Here is a 24,804-nt window from a genome sequence, read left to right on the forward strand (position 1 = left end):
AGACTCAGCCGAGGGAATACAATTATAAATTAACTACAGTCTTGCTGCCTAGGCCCTCCACCACATCCCACACTGATAAACCATTTTGCAAAGAAGTCACAGTCCAATGGAAGAGAACACAGTTGATGACAATGTTTTTTGGTAAGCACTTATGGAGATATGAGCAGCAATATGACTAGAGCAAAATTCAGTTGAACTTGCAATATGATCTTAGAATATATACATTTAGAATATAGAATATATATATATATAATAGAATATATATAATATTCTATAGAATATATATATATATAAATACTATAGAATTATTCGTACGTATAGAATTTATAAGACGGATATATTCTTCTCACCTCCAAAGGATTCCCAAAATGAAAACTACAGGTTTGTTTTATACTCTTTCTGATTTTCAATTTTCCTACAGACCACCATGGAGCTAGTGCCTTCATTTGAGGACTTCTCAGGAAAAAATACTACTAGAAACTATCTTGAACGATGCATGGCTTAAAATTTTTGTAACATTCCACCTGCAAAAATGTTTATTGATTTTTTTTTGAAGCAGAAAATAGCCAAAAGCCAAGATTTTCTGCTAATTTTATTGTGTGTTTTCCTGTTTTTTCAGATTGTTTGAAATGCCTTACATATGGCAAATTCTCTGTCATTAAAAAAAAAAAAGTGTTTGTAAGTAAAGAAAAGCTAATTTAAAAATTAGAATTATTTTATCCAAATGTGTTTTGGAATAACTCAATTTTGTTTGAAGACTGCCATTCCTTGTTTTTATGAATTTTAATATGAGGTTGGAAATGACAGCAAGGATGTATGTGTGTGCACATGTGTACAATCTTATAAAAACAGGAGGGTGCATCATAATGCCTGGTCTAATTCAGTGCCATAAAGAACATACTTTCATCTGGGTAGTGAGCTGTGTTCATCCAAAGTTTAGGTAAAAGCGAGCCTTAGCCAATGCTTGGTTCTTTTAATCAGCATTAATTTCTTCCTCATCTTTATCCTCCTCTTCCTCCTCTCTTCCTCTTCTTTCTTCTCCTTCCCCCCATCACCACCATCATCATGGTCATTTCCATCAATATCATCATCATCATCATCACTACCATTTATCAAAACATTGCTAACTCCACACGCAGTGCTGCATACTTTAGACAATAACCCTTGTAGGTCACTGATATTTAAAGAGAGATGAAGTAAACTGCTTATGCAGCCAGCTAGAGAGATAGAGCTAGAATTAGAAAGAAGTTACATCTGAGTACCAGGCCCTTCCCACTAGTTTCTTAGAGGAGGCAGAGTCACCCTGGAACTCAGCCCAGTTGCAGAACAGTCCACGAGCAGGGCTGGAGTACGTGCTTCCAGGATAACGCTGAACTAGCAGGCCTCTCATCCCAATGCTCACATGACCTTGGTCTTGTGACTTGCTTCTGCATCTGCTGGAGCAGTGCGACAGAAGTCTCGGAGAAGAGAGGAGCATGTCCTCAGAGAAGGTCATCTTTAATCCTTCAATAGCTTCTCTGTGCCTCTCCGATTCAAAGGCTGATTTTGCGTGAGCCCTCATTTTTTCTTCTAACTGGTTCTTTCTTCCTCTTTACTCACTTTTTAAAAGAAAACTTAATTTTGCAGATCAGATGCTGTAATTTAATAGGAATCTAAGAGGTAACTGCAGATGGTCAGAAGGTGCCAGGAGCAGTTTCTACTGGCTCCTTTCCTTCCAGTCCTGTAACAAATGTTGCCACCTGTTATCAGGGAGCAGCTCAATAACAAATTCCATGATTGGAATTAAATTGCTTTAGCTTCACCACAATTACTGCTTTTGTTGGAAAAAGTGTATTCAAGTCATGCAGTTTACTGGATTTTTACCAAATTTCTTCAACCTTTAGGGACCTTTGTAGAATGTGTGCTAGATGTGAAGTAGGTGTTAGAGGGGAAATGTGTTGTGCTTTTTAGTCCAGATTTGAAAACTGAAATTATGAGCAAATTTTTATCTGTATGATAAAAGTCTGTAAAATCTAAAGTATAACCCCAAAAAAAAGAAAAAAAGAAAAGAAACTTTGTAAGTTTCCTGATCAAGTTACTCATCCATTTTCAGACGTATTGACTAACTTTGAGATTAGAAATCACATTCTGAATATTTACCGCAGACAAGGTGAACCTATGTTAATAAGTACAGCCCCAGAAGATACTGACTAGGTTTACCTGCTGTGGGAAGCAACTTCTACAATGAGCATCCTAGCACTTTTTCTAAAAGGAAAATATTTAAATTTTAAAAGTGGGTAAAATAACTAGTTTGACTTTTGCCTTTCAGCCTTTTGCTTTCTCTGATTGACACAGTATAGCTGAACAGAGACTCTTTCTAATTTCTAACAAAGGTAGTTCTCAGGTTGGTGATGGAGATATTCAGTCTGACAATTCTCAGACATTTTCACAGAGTGTTTTTATAATAGGATTCTATAAAAATTTGAAGACAAAGAACTGTGAACATCAATGCCCAAACTTCAAAAACTTCAAAGTGGCACACCAGTGATTTCCAAACCAGTGATGGTTTCATCATTGTGTAGCATCATGGGACCATCCGTAGTTCAAAGAATTCTGGCAATAAGTCACTTTTGTTGGAACTACTAGGCACATCAGAAAGGTAAAGAATTAGGAAATTGAACAAGTAAAGGATGTTGGTTGTAGGAATAGCAAAGAGTGATAACAAACGTGATAATACTGCTAACAAATATGCAAAACTGAAATGAAATGGTCAATTTTTATATGACTAGAAATTTCCTCAAAAAATGCAACAGACTAGGTCCTTTTATGGGTCATACCATATTATCGTTCTCTTAAAATCAATTAATACACACATTTGTCAAATACTTATAATGTGTCATCTTGGGTGCTTGGAATAAGTAGGAAAAAACATAGTATACATGTCAGTAATATTCTACAATTGTTTTGATTGTACCATGCTGTCAGTTTGGGGAGATGGGTCATATTTTTCTTTTTTAAGGATAACCAAAGGTATTTTTAACATGTAACATCTATGGGATAATCTTAATGAGTTATAAAGTAGGTTTCTAGATTACTTCCATTGTTCCACGTTTGTGAAAATGCCTGAACTATGGGATACTCTGATGCAAGTAAATTCCAGCCATCACTTCATCTTTACCACACTCAGGAGTCCATACCTGAAGGTGAGCTCCTGATTGGTGGAGCCAGGTTAGCATCTTGCACACCAGCCTCCTCAATAAAAAGCAGGAAACCTTTGTAGAATGTGTGTTAGATGTGCCCTCACCAAAAGTAACCCAATGTGAAACCTCCTTCAAATGGAGAGGGTGCTCCATGGCTAGGCAGCCAAAACCACCTCACAAATGACCATCTCACTCTCTCACCTCTGGCTACTCAAAATTCTTATACAGTTTCATTTTTAAACCATTTCTTCAAAAATATTTAGTACCTAATACATGCTTCTACTTAATATAATGCCACTCAGCTTCAGTAAAGTTGCAGGATAGGAAATTAATATAAAAAATCAGTTGCATTTCTATATACCAACAACCAACTAGCTGAAAAGAAATAAAGAAAACAATTTCACTTGTAATAGCATTAAAAACAATAAAATACTTAAGAATAAATTTAACCAAGGAGTCAAAAAACCTATACACTGAAACTATAAGTCATTGATTAAAGAAATGGAAAAAGGCATAAATAAATGAAAAGATATTCACGTTCATGGATTAGGAGAACTAATATTGTTAAAATGTCTATACTACCCAAAGCCATCTATAGATTCAATGCAATCCTTATCAAAATTTCAATGGCTATTTTTACAGAAATAGAAAAAAAATCTTAAAATTTGTATGAAACCACAACAGACCCCAAGTAGCCACAGCAATCTTGAGAAAGAGGAACAAAGCTGGATTCATCACAATTCCTGATTTCAAACTATACTATAAAGTTTTAATCAAAACAGTGTGGTACTGGCCTAAGAACAGACACAAGGACAAATGGAACAGAATCAAGAGCCCAGAAATAAACTCACACACACACAGTCAACTAATATTTGACAAGGGAGCCAAGAATAATTGATGGGGAAAAATGGTCTCTTAATTAAATCGTGTGTGGAAAACTGAATATTCATATGCAAAAGAATGAAACTGGACCCCTAATTTTCACTACTCAAAAATTAATTTGAAATGGATTAAAAACTTAAATATAAGGCCTGAAGCCATAAAAACCTTAAAAGAAAACACAGGAAAAATGCTCCTTGACATTGGTCGTGGCAATGATCTTTTGAATATGACAACAAAAGGACAAGCAACAAAAACAAAAATAAACAAGTGAGATTATATCAAACTAAAAAGCTTCTGCACAGCATAAGAAACAATCAACAAAATGAAAAGAGAACCTATAGAATGGAAGAAAATATTCGCAAATCGTATCTCGTATCTGATAAGGGGTTTATATCCAAAATATATAAGAAACTCATACAACTCAACAGCAAAATGATGATGATGATGATGATGATGATGATGATGATGATGACAAAAATCATAGTCTGATTAAAAATGAGCAAAAGACCTGAATAGAATTTTTTCCAAAGAAGATATACAAATGGCCAACAGGTACACACAAAGATAATCAACATCACTAATCTTTTTCTCATCATCAGGAAAATGCAAATCAAGACCACAATGAGATATCACTTCACACCTATTAGAATGGCTATTACAAAAATAAAAAAGAGAGAGATAACAAATGCTTGGGAGGATATGGAGAAAAGGCAACTCTTGCGCACTGTTGTTGGGAATGTAAATTTCCATAGCTGCTACAGACAACAGTATAGAGGAGCTGCAAAAAATTAAAAATGCAACTATTATGTTATCTAGCAATCTCTCTTCTGGGTAATAACCAAAGTAAGTGAAATCACTCTCTCGAAGAGATATCTGCATCCCTGTGTTCATTGCAGCATTATTCACAATAGCCAAGATATAGAAACAAGTTAAGTGTTTGTTGACACATAAATGAATGAAGAAAATGTTTTGTATATATAATGGAATATTATTCAGCCCCCCAAAAGAAGGAAATCCTGCCATTTAGAATACATGGATAAATCTTGAGATCATTATGCTAAGTAAAATAAGTCAGACAAAGAAAGACAAATACTATATGGTATCATTTATATGTGGAATCTAAATACACTGAACACAGTGTAGATTGGTGGTTGCCATGGGTGGAGGGGGAGGGAAAACGGGAGAAGGTGTTCAAAGTGTACCAACTTCCAGTTATAAGGTGAATAAGTTCTGGGGATCTAAAATGCAGCATGGTGACAATAGTTGACAAAAATGTATTATATACTTGAACATTGCTAAGAGAGTAAATGTTAAAAATTCTCATCACACACACAAAAATAATTGTAGATGTGTGAGATGATAATTATGTTAACTAAACCTTATTGTGGTAATTATTTTGAAATATGTCTATTAAATTAGCACGTTGTATATCTTAAACGTAATGCAATCTTATAGGTCAATTATATCTCAATAAAACTGGGGAAAAAAGACATTTAAAACAAAAAAGCCCAGTTAGGCAGGTGATAGACTCAGCTTTCAATTCAGTGAAGATACTATTGTGTTCCCTAATGGACACCTATGTCCTTGGGATCTGAAATCTCTAAATCAACTGAGTCCAGAGTTGCAGAGATTAGATGAAAGACTATCATTAAGAGTTTCATATAAGGAACCACTTCAATTTACATCCCTTGTACATACACCTGTATCTTCTGTTTCTAGAACAGTACCATGTCCTATTTGCGAATTCATAGTATACACTGCATCAGGCAAGACAAACACTAACTCTGCAAGATACTCTTTTCCAGCTTGTGTTTTAACAAAGTTTTCAGTAGGCATTTGAATTGTTCTCTAAGGCCAAATACCTTTGAGAGATGGGCACAAGACCTAGGAACCTCATGGACACCAGCCTTGTATCTTTTTCTATATAGTGAGTTCATGGATCAAAAGCAATATTGTGTGGGACACACATAGAACATATTTGTAAATTTATGGTAGAAACCTAAAAGTCCAAATAGCAAATCTAAATCCATAACAATTACCTGTTGTAGTGGGGATAAATTGAAAGAGCCCCCAACATGGCTGCTGAAGGAATGGGAAAAGAACTAGAACTTGGTAGGTCTATAGCTAAGGAACAAACAAAGCTGCCCGACTGGCCCCACTGGAAGGAAGAAGGCCTACCTTCCATATCAGTGTCCAAGAAAGTTTGACAGCCTAGAAAGGATATGCTAGCACACCTTTCAAGGGCCTTAGGCCTGACAGTTGGGTTGTAGTAGGAGAACCTCTTGGCAAAAGCAATTCAGAAACCAACCTGGAGAAAACATGGAAGTGTCAGGGGGCTGTCCCATTTGTTACAGAGCCCTGAAACTGAGTATTTGGGGAGCAGGGTCATACCCTCAGTAAAGAGCCTAGACTCTAACAAGGGCTCAGGAATTCAGAGTGGAGGTCAGATTCAGTAGTAACTATACGAGTATGCTCTGAAGAAACTGACCTCCAATCTACCCAGTAAGTGACCTCACGTAACAAGACTTTTCCAGATTGCACCTGTTGGTAAGGACAGAGATACCAAGGCAGAGCAGAGCTGAGAAAAGCAAGGATTAACAAAACCATTTTATTTATAGCTCGCTTGTACTTATTAAATTCTCCCTTACTCTTATTTATTTCTCCTAGCTCTTCTCACCTTGCCCCCCATATCATTTTCTGTAAGAGGACCCCACCTCGCTGTGCTTTGAAATACCTAGGCCCTTAATGTTAGTTTTTCAGCCTTAGTCATCTTTGTATCTTCCGAAGAGTCTAACAATGTTAACTTGTCAAGAAAGTTACTCAACTATTTATCCAACTGCATTTTTTACCGTATTAAGACAAGGCAACAAGGATTTACTTTCTAGAGCCATATGTAATTACTCTGATACAAAGTATTGTTGTAAAGGTTGCCCATTTTGACATTTATGTAACCACTAGGACTCACTTGGAGAGCATTTTATACATGGAGCAGTGTTGCAATTGCTAAGGCAGCTGCATTTTTCTAGAGAATAGCAAAGATTCTTTGAAGCATTCAAAAATATGTAGTCATTGTGTATGCTATTGCTGCCCTTGAAATAACAAAAAAGCTTTTCATAAGAATTCTAAGCTACAAGTGTTTCCATAGATGCTTGAAGATAATGGGCACAGGTTCACACTCCTCCATTTACAGTTGATTCATCTCTTTTGTGATTATTCCTGGTGAACAAAGAAGAATGAAAGCAGATGTGAAGTGAACGTATCCTGAGTCATGTGGGGGACATTTTTGCCTAGTTTTCAAAGAAAATGGTTTAGCCCACTGAGTTCAAATACAGGGAATTGTGGGAGTTCAATGGATTCAGAAAGTACCCATGGATGTATTCAGCCCAAATTCGAATTCGAGTCAAAGAATCTAACAGAACTCATATTACACTTTTGTCTTTAGTCAGAGAATCAAATTATAGCTTTGAAAATTTCTGAGGCGTTTTCAAGGTAAATCACCTATTTTAAAAAAACAGAAGAAGAAATGCCAAAGTAAAATCATGTTTTAACAAAAAGCATTTTAATAACAAGCAAACAAAGCAACAGTTTCTAAGTCTCTGCTGATCACTTGTTTATCCAACTTCCTTACTTTGACCTTCAAGACTGTAAAATCTGGGCACTGACCCACACACCAGCTTCACCCCAGTCCCTTTCCCTCTGCTATTCAGGCCACTTTGCTTGCAGTTGCTGACTTAGCTAAGTTTTTTTTTTTTTTTTTTTTCTTTTTTTTTTTGGTTAATATACATATATATACACTTTGGGCCTTTACACATTATGTTTCCTTTGGCCTAGAAAAATTCTCCACCCCATCCACCCCTGACCTTATATATTGGCTCCTTCTCCTTTAAGTCTCAGACTAAACATGTCTACCTAAGAGAGATCTTCCTAAAATTTTGATACAAAGCAATCCAACACCAACAGGCTTTTTATGGAAATTGACAAGCTGATTATAATATATATATGGAGATGCAAAAGGGCCAAGAATAATAACCGAAAGAATCTTGGACATGTACAAAGGACTAATGGTAAGAAAGAGTGATAGATTGAAATACAAAAAAATTAGAAAGTCTCTTCACCTAATGATACCATTCAGATTATGAAAAAACAAGCCACAGATATTTGTGTGTGTTTGAGTAGTCTTGTGTCCAGAATATATAAAGAGAATTCCTATAAATCCATATAAAAAAAAGACAACTTGGTAAAAAATGGACAAAAGAACTGAACAAGCACTCCACAGAATAAAATAAACAAATAGCCTATTAACACAGGAAAAGATGCTCAACCACGTTAGTCATCGGGGAAATGCAAATTGAAACTATAGTAAAAAAACATGCACACTCTCTAAAATAGTTAAAATTTAAAACTCTGGCAATATCAAACATTAGTAAAGTTGTGAAAACAACTAAAATTCTCATTAACTGCTGATAGGAGTGTAAACTGGTGCAATCACTTTGAAAAATGAATTTGGTGTATCTACTAAAGCTGAGTATGTGCATACCATGTTTCCCTGAAAATAAGACCTAGCCGGACAACCAGCTCAAATGCATCTTTTGGATTAATTAATATAAGACCCGGCCTTATTTTACTATAACATAAGACCAGGTATAAAATAATATGATACTGGGTCTTATTTTACTATAAGACCTGGTAAAATATAATATAATATAATATAATATAATATAATATAATATAATATAATATAAATATAATATAATATAATATAATATAATAGTCTTATATTAATTTTTGGTACAAAAGACGCATTAGAGCTGATTGTCCAGCTAGGTCTTATTTTCAGGGAAACATGGTATACTATGCGCCAGCAGTTTCTCTCCTAGGTATATACACAAGAGATATTTACTCACATGCTCCCCAAACAACATGTAAAATTGTACATAGCAACACTTTTCATAATAGCTCAAAATTGGAAACAACCCAACTATCCTTCAATAGTAGAGTGGGAATGGTTAAATAAAATGTGGCATGTTCACACACTGAAATACCAAAGAGTAATGAAAATGAACGACATTCTAAAACAAAGAAAAATCTCACAAACATAATGTTGAGTGAAATAAGCCAGACACACAATAGTACCTACGACATGATTTTATTTACATAAATTGAAAGAACAGGCAAACTAATCTATGGTGACGAAAGTCAGGATGGTGGAGATATTAGGAGAGCAGAGGACACGCAGACTTCCTAGGAACTTTTACAGCAGTGAAGAACAGTTTGCCCATACTTATGACTCTTTATTTAAGGTAGTATTGTAGAAGAAATGAAGAATCTATTTTTCCCTTTGCATACTTTGTTTCCACTTCTTTTTTTCTCCATTTCCTTGTGGTTATTCACCAGATTATTTCCAGTTTGGAGCTTCCAAAGCCGTGCCGAGGACAAACCCTGGGGACATGCTGAGTTCAAGACATGAGTGAGTATATTTCCCAGTAAAAACTGAACTTTCCTTTAAGGAGTACAACCATATTTTAAAATAAAACAAAATGAAAATGTGCACACACACAAACACACTCACATACCCAAAAAAACAATCTAGAAATCATTAAACAGACAAGACAAATTTGCTACTAAATTTACAGCTTCTGAAAGCAAAAATAGTAAAATGGCCAAATAGAGGCCATGTGAGGTATTTTGTCCATCTAATCCCTCTTTCTCTTCCAGTAACAGTACACATCTTTCCTAAAGGAAATACAGTTTATGTATTTTCAATGAGGCTGACCTTACCCTTTCTTGGTCTCCAGTGGGGAAGGCCAGAATGGGCCTTCCCTTGGCCATTATGAGTCATTCAGGAATGGACCTATCTCCCAGACAGGATGAGCCTGGTTCTCTGCTGAGATTTCTTATGTGGTAGTAGTATGAGAAAGGGTCTCCCTTCCTCTACAGTGGCAAGTAGTAAGGAAAATGAAATCTGGAGCTCTCTACAGCCATCTTTTCGAACTGTAAGAAATAAGCCATCTTATTTAGATAATAGATTAAAATGAATCCAATATGTAAACAGAAGAGAAGCAGGATAGAGAGACATAAAATTCTGAAAACAAACGTGGGCCCCTCAGTTCAAAAACAGTTCTTTTTCCGCTCTAAAAACTTTACATTGAATTTCTGTCATTTGCCGCTAATTGTCCCTGTTTACTACAGACCATAAAACAAATATACCAAAATAAAACATTCTGAGAAAATTAAAGATAATTGCCTGTATGTATAGTTATATAGGTCTTAATCAGACAGATTTTAAAGATTTTCCAGATTGTTTTAGCAGACTTACTGTTGTTCACAAATTATTTCCATTGAGTTGGTTTGGTGATGTCTGCCAAGTCTTTCAGACTCAGTTCTTTCAGATAAACTCTAAATAATAATTTTTAAAAATGCATAGGCTCTTTGCATACCTACGAAAGAAAGCCTTTTTAAACATTTTGCTGATCAAGAGTATGTTCATTAGTAAAAGTTGGGGAAGAAAAAGAGGATAAAATTCAAACCAACCATTTCCACAGTTTCGATTAACTTTGCGAAACAGTATGTCAAGCGAGTATAACATGCATTAAAATGAGTTATCTGTGTTATATAGAGACTTCATATACACATTAGACTAGAGATGGCCACTTTTTTGCATGACTTTATTTAGGGTGCATATTTTAGATTCCCAGATCAATGCTGCTTCCTCTGCATCACTAATATTTGGAAAAACCAGGTAATTTAAAATATGTATGTCATGGGTTGCCCCAAGAAAAGAATACCTATTTCTGGTCACTTTTAAAGAGATCATGTTAAAATCAGGAGCTTGGGATGCTTTGATTTAAAAGATTGATTTTTGCCATCCCATAACCTACCATTTAGTTGGTGAAGAGATATTTTCTCGATGTGTCATGAGTGATTATCAAGGTAAAAGACAGTAATTGTCCCTAAAAGCAAAGCCATGGGCAGCATGTCTGCACCCTTGCTAGAAAGAATGGGAGGCAATAAGGTGGTGAGATGTTAAATTTAGAACCCAGGAAACATGGAATTGATTTGTGTACATCTCAGAGAGAAAAGAAAATAATAAAAATATCTTTAGTATTGAGAATTAACCCATGTGACCTAAGCCAAAATTGAAGAAATAAACCTAAAGAATTTTAACTTAAAAATGCTTATATTCTTAATGTACACAATCACTTTGTGAAGTTTTACCACTGCTCACTGGGACCAAAAAAAACAGGGACAAGTGAATTATCACTTGAACTCATCCAAATTATTGAGAAGCAACTCAAAATACATACCCTGGGAATGGTTGCTCATGCATATCAGTCATGGTTGTTAAGCAACAAAACATTTATTGTTCCTCTAGTCCTGACAAATAAGTACTTTACCTTACAGTCATAACATTAGGAACTACAGCCATTCTCCCTGCGAAAGTCTTGATGTATATATACATGTATACCAGATATGCCAATTAAGTTTGCAAACTTGTTGCAATGATGTTGCTAACCTGTTTAATATCAGAGAGATTATTCATTATGAATTTGTACCAACTGGACAGTTAACCAAGTTTACTATTTGGAAGTGCTGAAAAGTCTGCGAGAAAAAGACAAAAACGACCTGAAATTTTCGCCAACAATTCATGGCTCTTGCATCACGACAATGCATCGCTCACACAGCACTGTCTCTGAGGGAATTTTTAGCCAGTAAACAAATAATTGTATTGGAATACCCTCCCTACTCACCTGATCTGGCCCCCAGTGACTTTTTTCTTTACCCGAAGATAAAGGAAATATTGAAGGGAGCCCATTTTGATGACATTCAGGACATCAAGGATAATACGACAGCTCTGATGGCCATTCTAGATAAAGAGTTCCAAAATTGCTTTGACAGGTAGACTAGGTGCTGGCATCGGTGCATAGCTTCCCAAGGGAAGTACTTCGAAGGTGACTATAATGATATTCAGCAATGAGGTATGTAGCACTTTTTTTAGGATGTGTTTGTGAACTTCATTGTCAGACCTCAATTTCTTAATTGTCAGAAATGTGTGCACTATTTCATTATTAACCTTTTTGTGTTTTATTTTTATTTTTTATAAACTGTAAACAATGGTTTAAAAAATTCCAAAGAAAACTGAACACCTCCAGGAGTCATAGCAATCCATCTTGAAACAATATAAATCCAACAACACATGAGTCATACACCAAATGAGTCAGGCAAATCGGGGGCTATGAGAAGCTGGTGATTCATCAACAACCTGAATTCATAGTCATGTTTTCCTGTCACTTGAAGGCAAACACAACTGATTCAATTATTTTTCAAATGCATCTTCTTGACAAACACACCAGACTTGCAAGTGAAAATGGTAACTTCGTTTGATGCCAAGCTTCTCGGAAGTAAATCAAATATTTCTGTACAGCACAGACTGACTCGTGTGTTTCGAAAGCCACTGAGAGGCATCAACCACACAGGACAACACGAGAGAGAAACCTGAAATGCCAGGTCTTGACCTGCTAGCACATCGAGGACTAACTGGGGATGTTTGAACTAAGGAAGAGGGAGCACGAAGCTCCTGTTATCTCCTTGTGCAATGTGGGCAAATCACTGTTATTGCCCTGAACCTCAGCATCATTGCTGATCAAATTAAAATGATGTAAATCACCCGTCCCATGAGGTGAGAGTGAAGATTGAATGTGTGTTTTTTGCCTCTATACCCCCCAAAGGGAAAACAAAAAAGGAAAGCATCTCTACTCTGGCCCTGCCCCAATGCTTGTAATTCCCACTTATGGTAGTACTGCTTTTGAATGAAGGCATTCATTCTCAGGCCTGTTGCATGATAGTGTCATCTGGGGAGCTTTTTGACATATCATTACCCAAGCCCCATCCCAATCAACTAAATTATAATCTCTGGAGGTGGAGCTTAGTCACTCACCAGTAATTTTTTAGAAGTTACCCAGGCATTTCTGATGTGTAGCCAGGGTTGAGAGCCAGGAGGACAGTTGTTCTCGTCATGTGCATCCCGCACCAGCAGCTTTTGCATCACCTGGGAACTTGTTAGAAATGAAATTCTTGAGCTCCACTTCAGACAGACTAAGTCAGACACACTGGGGGCAGGATTCAAAACCTGCTCCACATTTTAACAAGCCCTCCAGGAGAAGCTGATGTAAGCTAAACATATAAAACACGAGAATGGAATAAGGTATTAAAGATCCCAGCTAAAACTCAGTGCTATCTAGAAATGGTAACTTTAAATCATTAGACCAACACTAGCAGTTTAGATAGAATTAGTTTACCATTTCAAAATATTAATCCTTTAAAGTATCAAGCTGGGCTTCATAACTGGTAGGGCCAGAGGGCAGGTGGACACAGAAGCCTAAGACGTAGGACTTGCTGGCAAGCATTGTGCAAGCTCTTTAGGAGACAAGGTCTACTGTTGATTGGTTATCTGACACTTTTGTCAAGCTGCAGCAGAAACAGAATTCATAGACATGGTCTGTGATTAAAGAAACAGGATACCACATGAAAACCAAGTCCTTGTAACCTGTTAGTACTTATACAGTTGGAAACCACCTTCATCTTCCATCTTTTGGAAAGCAAGTCATTCCTTTCTTTAGACAGAGTGGAGGTTGGATAATGCAAAAGACGGTAGGCATTGCCAAACTTATACTAGTGACTACAGTGAATGGTGGCCGCCTGAGAATATCCAGATCTTCTGGATTAGCGTAAATGATTCAGCCCAAAAATAAATGTCAGCCTGGCCACATAAAGCTACTAATGCTAAAGAACCGGGAGGCATTACCGAATGAGCTCACTTTAATGTGTGTAGCTATAGCTTAAATCCTCATTTGCGCACTAAATCAATGCCTCTTACAGATGCAATTCATCAGGATGAACAAGAGGAAAATATCAGTAGAGTCTGTCCCTGACGTAAATTAAACATTAATTTACTGCATTAACAGTTTGCAGACCTTTGAAATCAAAGTGCACAGATCAGTGTGCCAAGTAGCAAAGGGACAGGTAAGCAGTAAAGAGGCAGTGGCACGGGGGTCTGGTATCAGGAGAAAGAAAATCAGAAATTGTCACAACCTGGAGAGAACAATTGACACAGAGAAACAATGACTTATAAATGTAAACATGATAAATTAAAAGTTCTAAAATTCTATGACAATATGATCATAAAGGAAGTAATAAATTTTAGTCTTCAAATCAGCTTTCTCACATCTGTTTTAGGTATGAAAAATTCTGTATTGAGAATTTATCATTTTGCAGTAAAATTTGGAACTCTAATTTCCTTAGAATTTATTGAAGATGCATTTTAAATCCCATCGAAGGGTTAAAATATGTGTTTACAGCCATTATTCTTTAATTAGACTTTTTTTATTGTGGCTGTTATACTAGTTATTATTGTAATTAATTTTTTTACTACTAGCACTCCTTTTAATGCATTACATGTTATTCTTGACGAATGGAAAGTAGTTTAATATCATCTGAAATTTGATGGAGCCTTTGTAAAGTTAATTTTTCTCCAAGGATGGATCTTAAAAATGCCTCAACCTCATAGATTTGGAGCCAAAGTCATGTCAGTTTAACTTGAACGCTCAGTGACCCAAGCAGAGGATTACTAGCAGCTTTATTAGGAAAAGAATATTATCCTGAGTCTAATAAAATATTACTGTCCAATCAAGTCGTCAGCAATTGAGTTCTTCCTCATTTTCCTCTTTCCAACTTCACAGCAGAAGGAAACACTATTAGTTGTAGGTCTCCATGGAGCCCATCCTGTCTGATCTAGGGCCTGGGACTGCTACAAAATCAGCACCCTGGTTCTATACTTTGCAGGAAAATATGAGAGTGGATAGCATTGTCTCTTCTTTGTACGTATCACAGCTAGTAATCACAAACAGGTGATTTGGTTAATTTCTGATTTTTTCCAACAGAACAAATGGGGGAGTGCAGTGTTTCGTTTACACACTGTTGTGCCCTGTCCTGTGCCAGGCACTTAACGGGCAGTCAGTGAATGTTTGTTGACTGAATAAATAAAATTTTAAGCTGTGAACAGAAAAGCAAGCTTCATTATGTCTGCCTCATCCTTAATCAAAATGGCAATTTCATCGTCATTCTCACATATACTTTAACTAAACTTTTGATTTATATTTTATATAACATTTTTGTTAGAAAAATATGCTCTGATTCAATAAGCAGTATGCTTACCACTATTTAGTATACGAGCAAGTCACTGGAAAACACTAAGGAGTGTGTTAGCTACAGAATAATAACCAGGACGGAGGACACAGAGGCCTGACCTACAGGAGCTAAGGGACTTTGCAGGACAACAGGCCTCACAATCAAATTATGTCCAACACTGGAAGAACCGAGTTTCACTCTGGGATTCTGCCCACCCTGGAGAATGCCGTAGTCGTGGATATATACTTGCTGATCTTTTTCTCTTATTTCCTAAATTTTCTCTCTCATTATCCACCTCCTTACAGCCAAAACTGTGCAGAGCTAAAGGATAACAAACTATACTCCTTTAGATGAAGAGCTCACATTTTCCTGTTTCCTGCCTTCATGTGTTGACAGGAAACCTTGGTGTTTTCTCCCTCTGAATTCTGTTCCCAGTATAGATAAATGAGAATCCCCCTCAATCTTCAGTCTTTTAAATAATATATATTTTTAAATGACTAGGTCGTCCAAGTCATTAGATATTTTTCTTACTTTAGGGGAGTGAACAATTCAGCTAGGTTGTCAGACAAGCGATGCTCATTTAACCATTCCTAATCTAGAGAAAAAGGGCAGTCGCAGGGGAAATTTTGAGGCAGGGTCATTTTTTCTGGCAGGCCCACATTTTCCCTCTGGCCGAACTCCAGGGTGCACCTGGCATCCAGTTCTCATGCTGATGACAGCACATTCTGCCTACTTTGCCCTGCACTTTTCACATGGAAAATTCCAGATTCCAAATTACCTTTTCTTTCCCATTCACCCCCACCTATTCTCAGAGGTGATAAACTGATCAGAGCTAAAGGAGTTGGTCGCTGGACATGTTTGTCTTGGAAACAAGATGTAAAGCCATAAGCACAGAGAAGCAAATCTCCACAGGTGACACTTCAATGAGTACAGGGTAGAAAAGTACAGAGTGAAAATGGAAGACTATCGGAGGCTAACAAGGTGACTATTGGATTGGGAGTCCACAGTCCTTGGAATACGCAAATACACAGAAGAAATTTGGTTTATATGATAGTATACATAAAACTGGTGAGATAAAAAAAAACAAAAAACAAAAATAGAAATGTGCATATGGGCAAGGTGACTGAAGCAAGGGCAGGAGAGCTGTTTTGTTTGGTCCATTCCTTACACTTCATGTCAGGGAGCGGAATGGTACAGTCACCACCGAATGAATGCACTTTGTTGACTCCAAAAGCCAAGTACTCACCGTTCAACACCTGAACCACTGCTCTCTTAAATCTAGGTCACTGAAGTCTTCAATCTTCAATTTCTCCTCTACTTATACCTTTCCTTGTGACCTAGCTTTTATTGTACGTGGTTTAAACTATGTTTTGTTAACTTAAGCTCCAGGAAATGCCTTAGTTTTCCGTCCTCTGAAGACATGTTGACCTCTTTTCTTTTTCCCCTTTCCCCATTTCTCAGTGAATTTCCCAGTAATCCATGGGGACAGGTAGGGATTACTTTAAATAGCCTGAGAATTACTTGAATTGTCATCTTTCAGTGATTTTTAGCCATGAAGTTAATCCTTGCTATTAAAGAAGCTCACTATTACTTAGAATTGACATAGAACTAAATTTTTCCCCAGAAGATCCTACACTCTTGAAACCCAGCCAAGTTTTGCAGCAATCAAAAAAGCTTTCCCTTCATCCGTGCAAGGCAGGTGACAAGAGTGGGCAGGCCCAGGTGAGGTCACAATGAGCTTATTACAGGCCAAGCGACATGGGAATAACCAGCACCACCATTATTCCAAGACAGGCCCCATTTGGTCTTAAGGACCAATGGTGGTATCGCAGCAGCCTTTTATTTCCTCTTTGCCACACTCCTCTCCCTCACCTCTTCTTCTTCCTTGTCCTTTTTACTCAGAAGAAAGCATCAGTAATGAACCGCAACATATCATCTTATTTTCAGTGTTTTAGGTTGAGAAACATGTATGCTGAGATCACTGTTACTCATGTTCACTCTCTTCCCGTCTCCTTTTGGTCTCCCTGCCACCCAGATCTAACCCAGCATCTCTCCCTCTCATGTCCCCTGTTTTCTTTTCTCCCCACCATTGAGATTTACTGGTCCAGGGTCCTATCACCTAACCTGCTGTTCCTCTTTGGTTCCTAAGAAGATCACTCTCAGAGGGCCTCATCAAGCACAGTTCTTAATAAATTTTCAGGAAATCTCCAAATCGAGGCTGATTGATACAAACAAAAAGCAACGTTTTACAGAACTGTGCTTATGGAGACAGAAATCAAGAAGCGCTAGCTTTAGGCATCAGTTGGAGCAGAAGAGAAATGCAGCTGTGTGAGCAAAGGATGTTTGGAGCCTTAACCTTCACTGATAATGTGTTCAAGAAAGCGCAAGGATAGGAAAGGGACTGCCACCAGAGGCCACACAAACACTAGGTATTTTATATGTATTAATTCAGTTCCATTCCACAAACATCAAGAGCTAACAATGTGCCCAGGCATTACGATACATGCCAGATACACGACACATATGATTCCTGTCCTCACATAGCTTGCAGTTTAATGGGCAAGAGACACAAGATGATAACGGCATGAAAAGAGCTACGACAGGAGAAAAGAATGAAGTCAGGGCCCATAGAAGGATTCTTACACAGTCAAAGTCAGGGAAGACTTCTGGAGGAGGTGACATCTCAGCTGGGGACTGAAGGCTGGGTAGGAGTTATCCAAACAAAACTGATAATTGGCAGGGAAGGGGAGAGTGTAATCTTGACTACAACCCTGTGAAGTAAGTGTGACACCTCTATTTTCCCAGTAGATACCGAGCCTCACAGGAGTTAAAACAAAAGTCACTAGAGTGGGGGATGTGGGCTTGGTTCTCACGACAACTGAAGCCCAAGTCTGGGTTGGTTCCTTGAACTACACAGGCCTCAGCTCTTTACCTGCTCCAAGCCCTCAGAGAAGCACCTGACAGGATAAAATTGCCTGCCTGGAAAGGAGGGCAGGACAATGCTGAGCCATGAGAGTTTTATCGCTAAGCAGCAAGACCCCTGACAAGGGCATCCAAGTCACCTCAGAGTTCCTAAACATTTGCTATCCTCAGGAGAAGTCCTAGTGTCCAAGCAGCACACAGTAAGTAAACTTGCTCCTGGAAAAGTGCATGCAAATGATTTTTAAAAGCAAAAGAGAAGCTTTATTTAGAGCAGACCAGTCCATGAGTACTTTTAAAACAAAATTTTTTATAAACTCTATAACATCTCCTTTCTCTTAAAAGGATGCACAAATAGATTGCTGGGAGCTGGCTTTTCCTATAATAGCAAACCTCAGGAGATCAGAGACTGTCAGAAACAGTTGGAGAAAAAAAATCCTTGATAAAACAGTTTGCTTTTATCCTGGCTTCGTTCATAGGCTCAAAATACTCCAAGGACAAAATTAAGTGACTGACGTAAATGTCCATCACTAAGTATATTTATTTAAAACCTGAATGGCAAAAGGCAAACATTGTAGATATTAATGAAGAAATAAAACAAACATTTGGCTTTTTTTATTCACTCAATGATACGAAGCTTGTTTGGAGGTGTGTTTGCCAGATTTGAGGCCAACTTCTTGCAGGTCACGTGGAGGCCTTTCCAAGCAATGAAAATTTCCCTCTTACGTACTTAAAGGTGAGACGCAGATAGCATGTCCAGGTCACATAGTAGATGTGGAGAAGTCTGTTTGCTGGGCAGGTAACAAAAAGTAACACGCCTAATGATTTACTTTTCACTCAGAGACCAGAATGTTAATTTATAGCTCCGCTGGCCAGGCAAAGCAATGATGTCTTCAGTAGGCGCAGGCTGCAGAAGTTTCTTTCAAGGGGATTAATGTAATGTGTGCAAGGCTGACATACCTGCTGACTGGCATGGATATTTCTGGAAGCCATGCAAGAGCTTCATTTGGGTGAGGCTCTTTTTTTTCTCAGCTCTCTTCCCTTTTTTGCTCAGCAGAGTTCAAATAGTCCTCTGTTGGGGTTGCCATTTTGGACCGTGGCCCTCTGGGCTGTTAGTAGGTTGCCGATGTGAGTCTGACTCCAGACAAAACCCAATTTCCTGCTCTCTCTCCTTTTCAGCACCAAAGACATTCACCCTGACATAATGCTCCTCACACAGATTTCTATTCCTACAGAAATGAGGATTATTTCAAACTGCACCAACAATTAGTTCCAACTCCCCTAAGTCTGAAAGAAGACATGCTTTAGTTCTGCCATTCCATCTAGATTTCCCGGATCTCTCTGAATCTGATGGTATCTCATGTGAATTCATCCCACCAGCAGCTCCCTCTGTCTCTCTCCACCCCTCTGCCCCCCAGCATCCTCCTCATCCCCCACTGCCCACCATCCCCATTCTCATTGCATCCCTCCCATCACCACCATCACTACCACCAGAGTAAACTTTGAGATAAGTCAATGAGCTAAGAACCAGCCTTGTTATTTGTTAAATTTGGAGGGCTCACACCTATATTATCGTATTCTGGGCTGGACTCTGGCCAGATAGCTTCCTGTTTTCTGCCTCTACTCTCTCCCCTCTCCAGTCCCTAACATGCTCACACACTAGAGCCCTTAACCAAAGAGGAACAGGAAACCTGTGTTTCAATTCTCACATTTTAACTTCTACTTGCTTCTCATTTCCAACAAAGCAGAGAGAGTGACTGGAAATAAATCCAGACAGGAGAGTAGGAAGGGAACTAGCACCTAATAAGCAGCCATTTTTCCCCTGTTGCTTCTCCTAGCCTAGAGTAGCGGTCAAGAGCACTGACTCCGGAGCCAGGATGTTCCCATTTATACCTCAAAATTGCACTTGCTAGCCCTGAGACCTTGGCTACTTTACCTGGCCTCTGGGCCTCTAACTCTTCATCTGTAATATAGGGAAAGAAATAATGGCAAGCTCTTATGGGGATTTAATGACTTATCACGTGTGAGGCACTTAGCACGTTATAAGCCACAATAAACACTGGCTATTGTTACACCAGATGAGAAAAGCTCTCATCTGAGTTCAGCCAGGAAAGATTGCTGCTTTCCAAATTTAAAAAAAAAAAATGCAGAATTTAAACAGTTCTCTATTTTTCCTTGACATTGCTTTCAAGTTTTCTTTCAGTTTAATGTTATTTTGAAGACATGGAAAGTATTTTGCTTTTTATGCTCTCGGAAAGCTATGCATGGTGGAGAGACTTTTACTAGGTAAATGTAAATTGGGATGGATCCTCCTTCTGTGGATGTGAAGAGACTCGACATCAGGCAGATTCTCCTGAGATTTCTTTGTGGAAAGACGAATTGTCCAGCTGGATCATGAGTCCTGCTAACCTATAAATAAATCTCTTTCTTCAAATCTTGTTGTTGGAAGACAGCCTGTTATATTGTGGCTTTTCACAAAAATAATTGATGTTGTTACATCTCTAGAATCCTTCATTCTAAGGAGAAAAGGCTTCATGTGTAACTTGGCTCCATTTCACATTCTGTCCCCATCTAAATTATATTAAAAGTCCAGTCACAGGGAAAGAATCAGTGCAAATGTAATCTGCATGCCTGTCTGAGTACTATGTCTGCTAGACAGTGAGTGCCCAGATTAAATGTTGAATGAATTGTTGAATGAGTGAATGAATGAATGGTTAAATGAATGTATGAATTTCTGAATGAATGAATGAAACAGTTCAACAGTGAAGCAATGAGTTGTTGTAGCAGAAATCGTATTTCAGTTGGGAATAGTAAGAGATAATTTTGCAGACAATGCTTAACCTAAGAGTTATTATTTCCACACATGAAGCCAGGAAGTTAAGGAAACCTCTCCTCCCCACAGCCATAGTACAATTTCACAGACTTTCACAGGCATTTTATAGCAGACATTTGAGCAAAAGGCTCCCGTGGCACCAATCTGCATTACAAAGAGTTGAATTTGCAGCATTCCTAGTATTTGCTGGCTTCAAGAGGTAGGACAACCATGGTTTTGTTTAATTGGTAATTCTGTTTTTTCTGAAATCAAGAAAATTGAGCCCTGACTTTTCTAAGTTGGGGAATATCTAAAAGCAAACCTCTAAGACCTGTTCTTGTATGTGATTTCCTTCTACCTACCTGTCAACCTTTGGGATGTGAATAAACTGTGAGGGTCCCAGCTTCTCTCCTTTTTTATGTCTGAGCCTGACCTTGAAAAGCTCTCTGCTAATGCCATTCTGGCTACTGGCCAGGTAAACAGTCGAACTCAATAGACATTTACTTTATTACCCTGTGATGGGCTCAGGCTCCCTGATGCACTCTTCTTGGTACCCTCTCTGAGAATCATTGGCTTTGACCTCCCCCCATCTAAAGACAAATGTCAGACCATCTGGTCAACCAAAGAACCCCACCCTTTTGTCCACAGGATCAAAGCCTTCAAAGATCAACCTTTTCTCCTTTGTTGGTAACACCCAAAATATTCTGCCGAAATGCACACATATCACACATTGATCTGTTTCATCTCAGAATTTGCCACACATTGATTGTTACCTCCTTCTGGTCTGAAAATACCAAATTTTGGCATTGTCAGTAACTAGTATGATCCTTCTCTAGACTCTGGGTCTCCAATCCTCAGCATATCTTATCTTTCACCCGTGGTTTTAGAGAAGAAAAAAAGAATTGTTTCAGTTCAGAGTTTTACAAAGATTGTCTACTCCTTTCTCTGTGTTTTTCACCCTTTCTTTTACAAAAATTCTCCCTTTGCTGTTATCTGCCAATAGGACTGAAAGACCTTTACAGGCTGTCTATAGATGGAGAAAAACCTGATGACACTTTTAATATCTACCAACATAGTGCTGCCACACCCATTATTATGGATCACACATAAGAAGATGGAGCAGTAACTTCCGAAATGCATGTTAGAACCACCCAATAAAAATGGAAGGGTCTACAATATTTGAAGTTTTGTAGCAAAATTATAATTCATTTCTGACCAATAATTAAATACAGTTAATCCTTGAACAATGTGAGGTTTAGGGGCCCCGTGCAGTCAAAAATTTTTATACAACTTCTGACTCCCCCAAAACTTAACTACTAATAGCCTACTCTTAATAGGAAGACTTACCAATAACCTAAATAGTCAATTAACACACATTTTGCATGTCATATGTATTATACTGTATTCTTGCCATAAAGTAAGCTGGAGAAAACAAAATGTCATTAAAAATCATAAGGAAGAAAAAATACATTTATAGTATTTATTGAAAAAAATCTGCATATAAACAGACTCGTGCCAGTCAAACCCCTGTTGTTCAAGGGTTAGCTGTAGTTTGCTAGTCCATGTTCTGGGTAGGCCTCTTGTTTGTTCTTTGTGGTCTTATGTAAGAATATAGAATACCTCAAGAGGCAAAGAAATCTTCTAAAAGAGGCTTTGGAACAGAAATAAATGCTAACATCTGCCATTAATATGTATGGAAGAAAACTGAAACTAAATAGATTTTCTTAGGACTTCAGATTGGGTAACTCAAAGTGTGTCTGAACTAATTTGGAACGAGACTAGATTCAGCAATTAAAAAGTTGATGCTCTGTCTCTAAGATGCAACCAATTGCAAATAAACTTTGCACTTTTCTTCTGTTTTCCACTATTTTCTTTCCAAATTTGAGAACTCTTAGTGTACACCAGTAACATTGTTGGAAGACCGATAACATGAAGAATCTAAGGAAGAAAGACTGGCCATTCATTAATAATAGTGACTTGTTAAGAGCCAGATGCTTACTTCAAACATTCCACCAGAATGCTATGGAGCCCTCTTCAACAGGCTACTCCAAGTTTAATACTTAACCACATTATGGTCCAGTGCCTTCAGCTCTGTCCTGCCCGGCAGCATGTACCCAAGCTTCTCATAAGTTAATGGGTCATTCATCACACGGGATTTTTCTTATTTCATCCACTTCCCTAGAATTGAGGATTTACCACAAACATTCTCACTCTTCCCCAAAATTAATACAGCATTATTAGGACTGGGTGTACTCTGAAAATATCCAGCACTCATAATTACACATTTAGACATTTGAATGCAAGAAAAAATAATCAAAAAGGATAAAAGCTAGAGCAAAGGGGAATATTGTGTATAGTTTTAATTAATCTATTTTGACAGTTTTTGACTTTCAAAAATTTAGGCATAGTGACTCAAACTAAATCAAAGTATTGGAAAAGTACAAAAGAAATGACCTCTAAATGAAGACTCGTTTAATTCCAGTGGCTTTCCAAAAGCTAGCCAATTTAATTCTCCCAACAACTCTGCAAGATACGCATTATTATCCTCATTTTACAGGTGATGAAATTGAAGCTTAGAGAAGTTACTTGCCTAATTTATATTTACTAAATGGATACATGAGCATTAAAAGCTATATGTAGAATCAAAATTCAAATCCAGGAACTCTCACTAAACACATAATGCCTTTCTGAAATCCATCAATGGTGCCATTATTGGACTTCTCAATCGATATTTCTCTTTCATGTGAGCAATAAAATTAAATATACGTTACTGATAGTGCTCATTCATAAAGGAAAAATTTTCCATGACCAGTCATTCAAAACATGGCTAATCACCAGAATTACCTAGAAAACACTTAAAATATGTCCTATTTTAATGAGAATGTTTGCCGAACTACTGAGTCAGAATCTCTGAGGATGTGCCCAGGAATCTTCCTAAATACAGAGGAAATTGTCATAATCAGCCAATTAGGAAATTACTGAATCTTTATAACAGTAGTGACAAAGAACAACACTGCTCCTTGGAGACATAATGCATTATATATTTTCAAATATTAAAATGTCCTTTATTTCTTCTCATTTTCATTTCCACCTGTTGAAAAAAATGTGACGTAGATATGTATATTCTCCTTAGATGCTAGCATAAAACAAGTTCAATGAAGGAGGGAAACTTGAATTCTCTTCTTCCATCTTCTTAGGTAAAAATGGATCACCTAGGAAACTCAAACTGGGTGTGGCTATACAGCATTAAGAATGTAAATGACACTTACTAGATTTTCCCTCTCTTCCCCTTTCTCTGAGATCTCTTGTTGGATAGTGTTAGAGGATAAATTGTTTCCTCACAAAACACATATATAGATGTCCTAACTCCAGTCCCTCAGAATGTGACCTTACTTGGAAATAGGGTTGTTGCAGATACAATTAGTTAAGATGAGATCACACTAGAGTTGGGCAGGTTCCTAATCAAACATGACTAGTGTCCTTCTAAGAAAGGGAAATTTGGACACACATGCACATACAGACAATATCACATGAAGATGAAGGCAGTGATTGGGGTGATCCTATAGGCTCAGGAAATGCCAAATATTGCCAGCAAACCACTAGACACAAGGGGAGTGGCGTGGAACAGATTCTCCCTTGCAGCCTTCATTCAGAAGGAACCAGCCCTGCCGACACCTTGACTTCAGACATTCACTCTCCAGAACTGTGAGATAACAAATTTCTGCTGTTTAAACCATCCATTATGTGGTACTTTGTTATGGTGGCCCTAGCAGACTAACAAATAGGAAACATCTCTCACCTGGATGATAAAATTACTAGTTAACATTT

General features: G+C 37.7%; 2 long non-coding RNA genes across 3 annotated transcripts in view; one reads left to right on the top strand and one right to left on the bottom strand.

Annotated features, from left to right (window-relative positions):
- Positions 1-1,337: 1,337 nt before the first annotated feature.
- Positions 1,338-12,749, top strand: LOC141571715 (uncharacterized). 2 transcript variants are annotated; one of them, XR_012496752.1, is made up of 5 exons: positions 1,338-1,549; positions 2,448-2,638; positions 9,456-9,528; positions 11,848-12,037; positions 12,194-12,749. It is a non-coding gene; the product is annotated as an uncharacterized LOC141571715 (long non-coding RNA). The 2 variants fall into 2 exon arrangements; XR_012496751.1 differs by lacking the exon at positions 2,448-2,638.
- The window catches only part of LOC141571716 (uncharacterized), a 66,188-nt gene continuing 50,265 nt past the window's right edge, over positions 8,882-24,804 (bottom strand). Inside the window, exons 7-9 of the long non-coding RNA XR_012496753.1 lie at positions 12,997-13,114; positions 9,840-10,052; positions 8,882-9,511 (exon numbers count right to left, since the gene is read on the bottom strand). This is a non-coding gene — a long non-coding RNA (uncharacterized LOC141571716). The remainder of the gene's footprint in view (positions 9,512-9,839; positions 10,053-12,996; positions 13,115-24,804) is intronic.

The sequence above is a fragment of the Rhinolophus sinicus genome, linkage group LG05 (genome assembly GCF_036562045.2).
Source record: "Rhinolophus sinicus isolate RSC01 linkage group LG05, ASM3656204v1, whole genome shotgun sequence".
Lineage (NCBI taxonomy): Eukaryota > Metazoa > Chordata > Mammalia > Chiroptera > Rhinolophidae > Rhinolophus > Rhinolophus sinicus.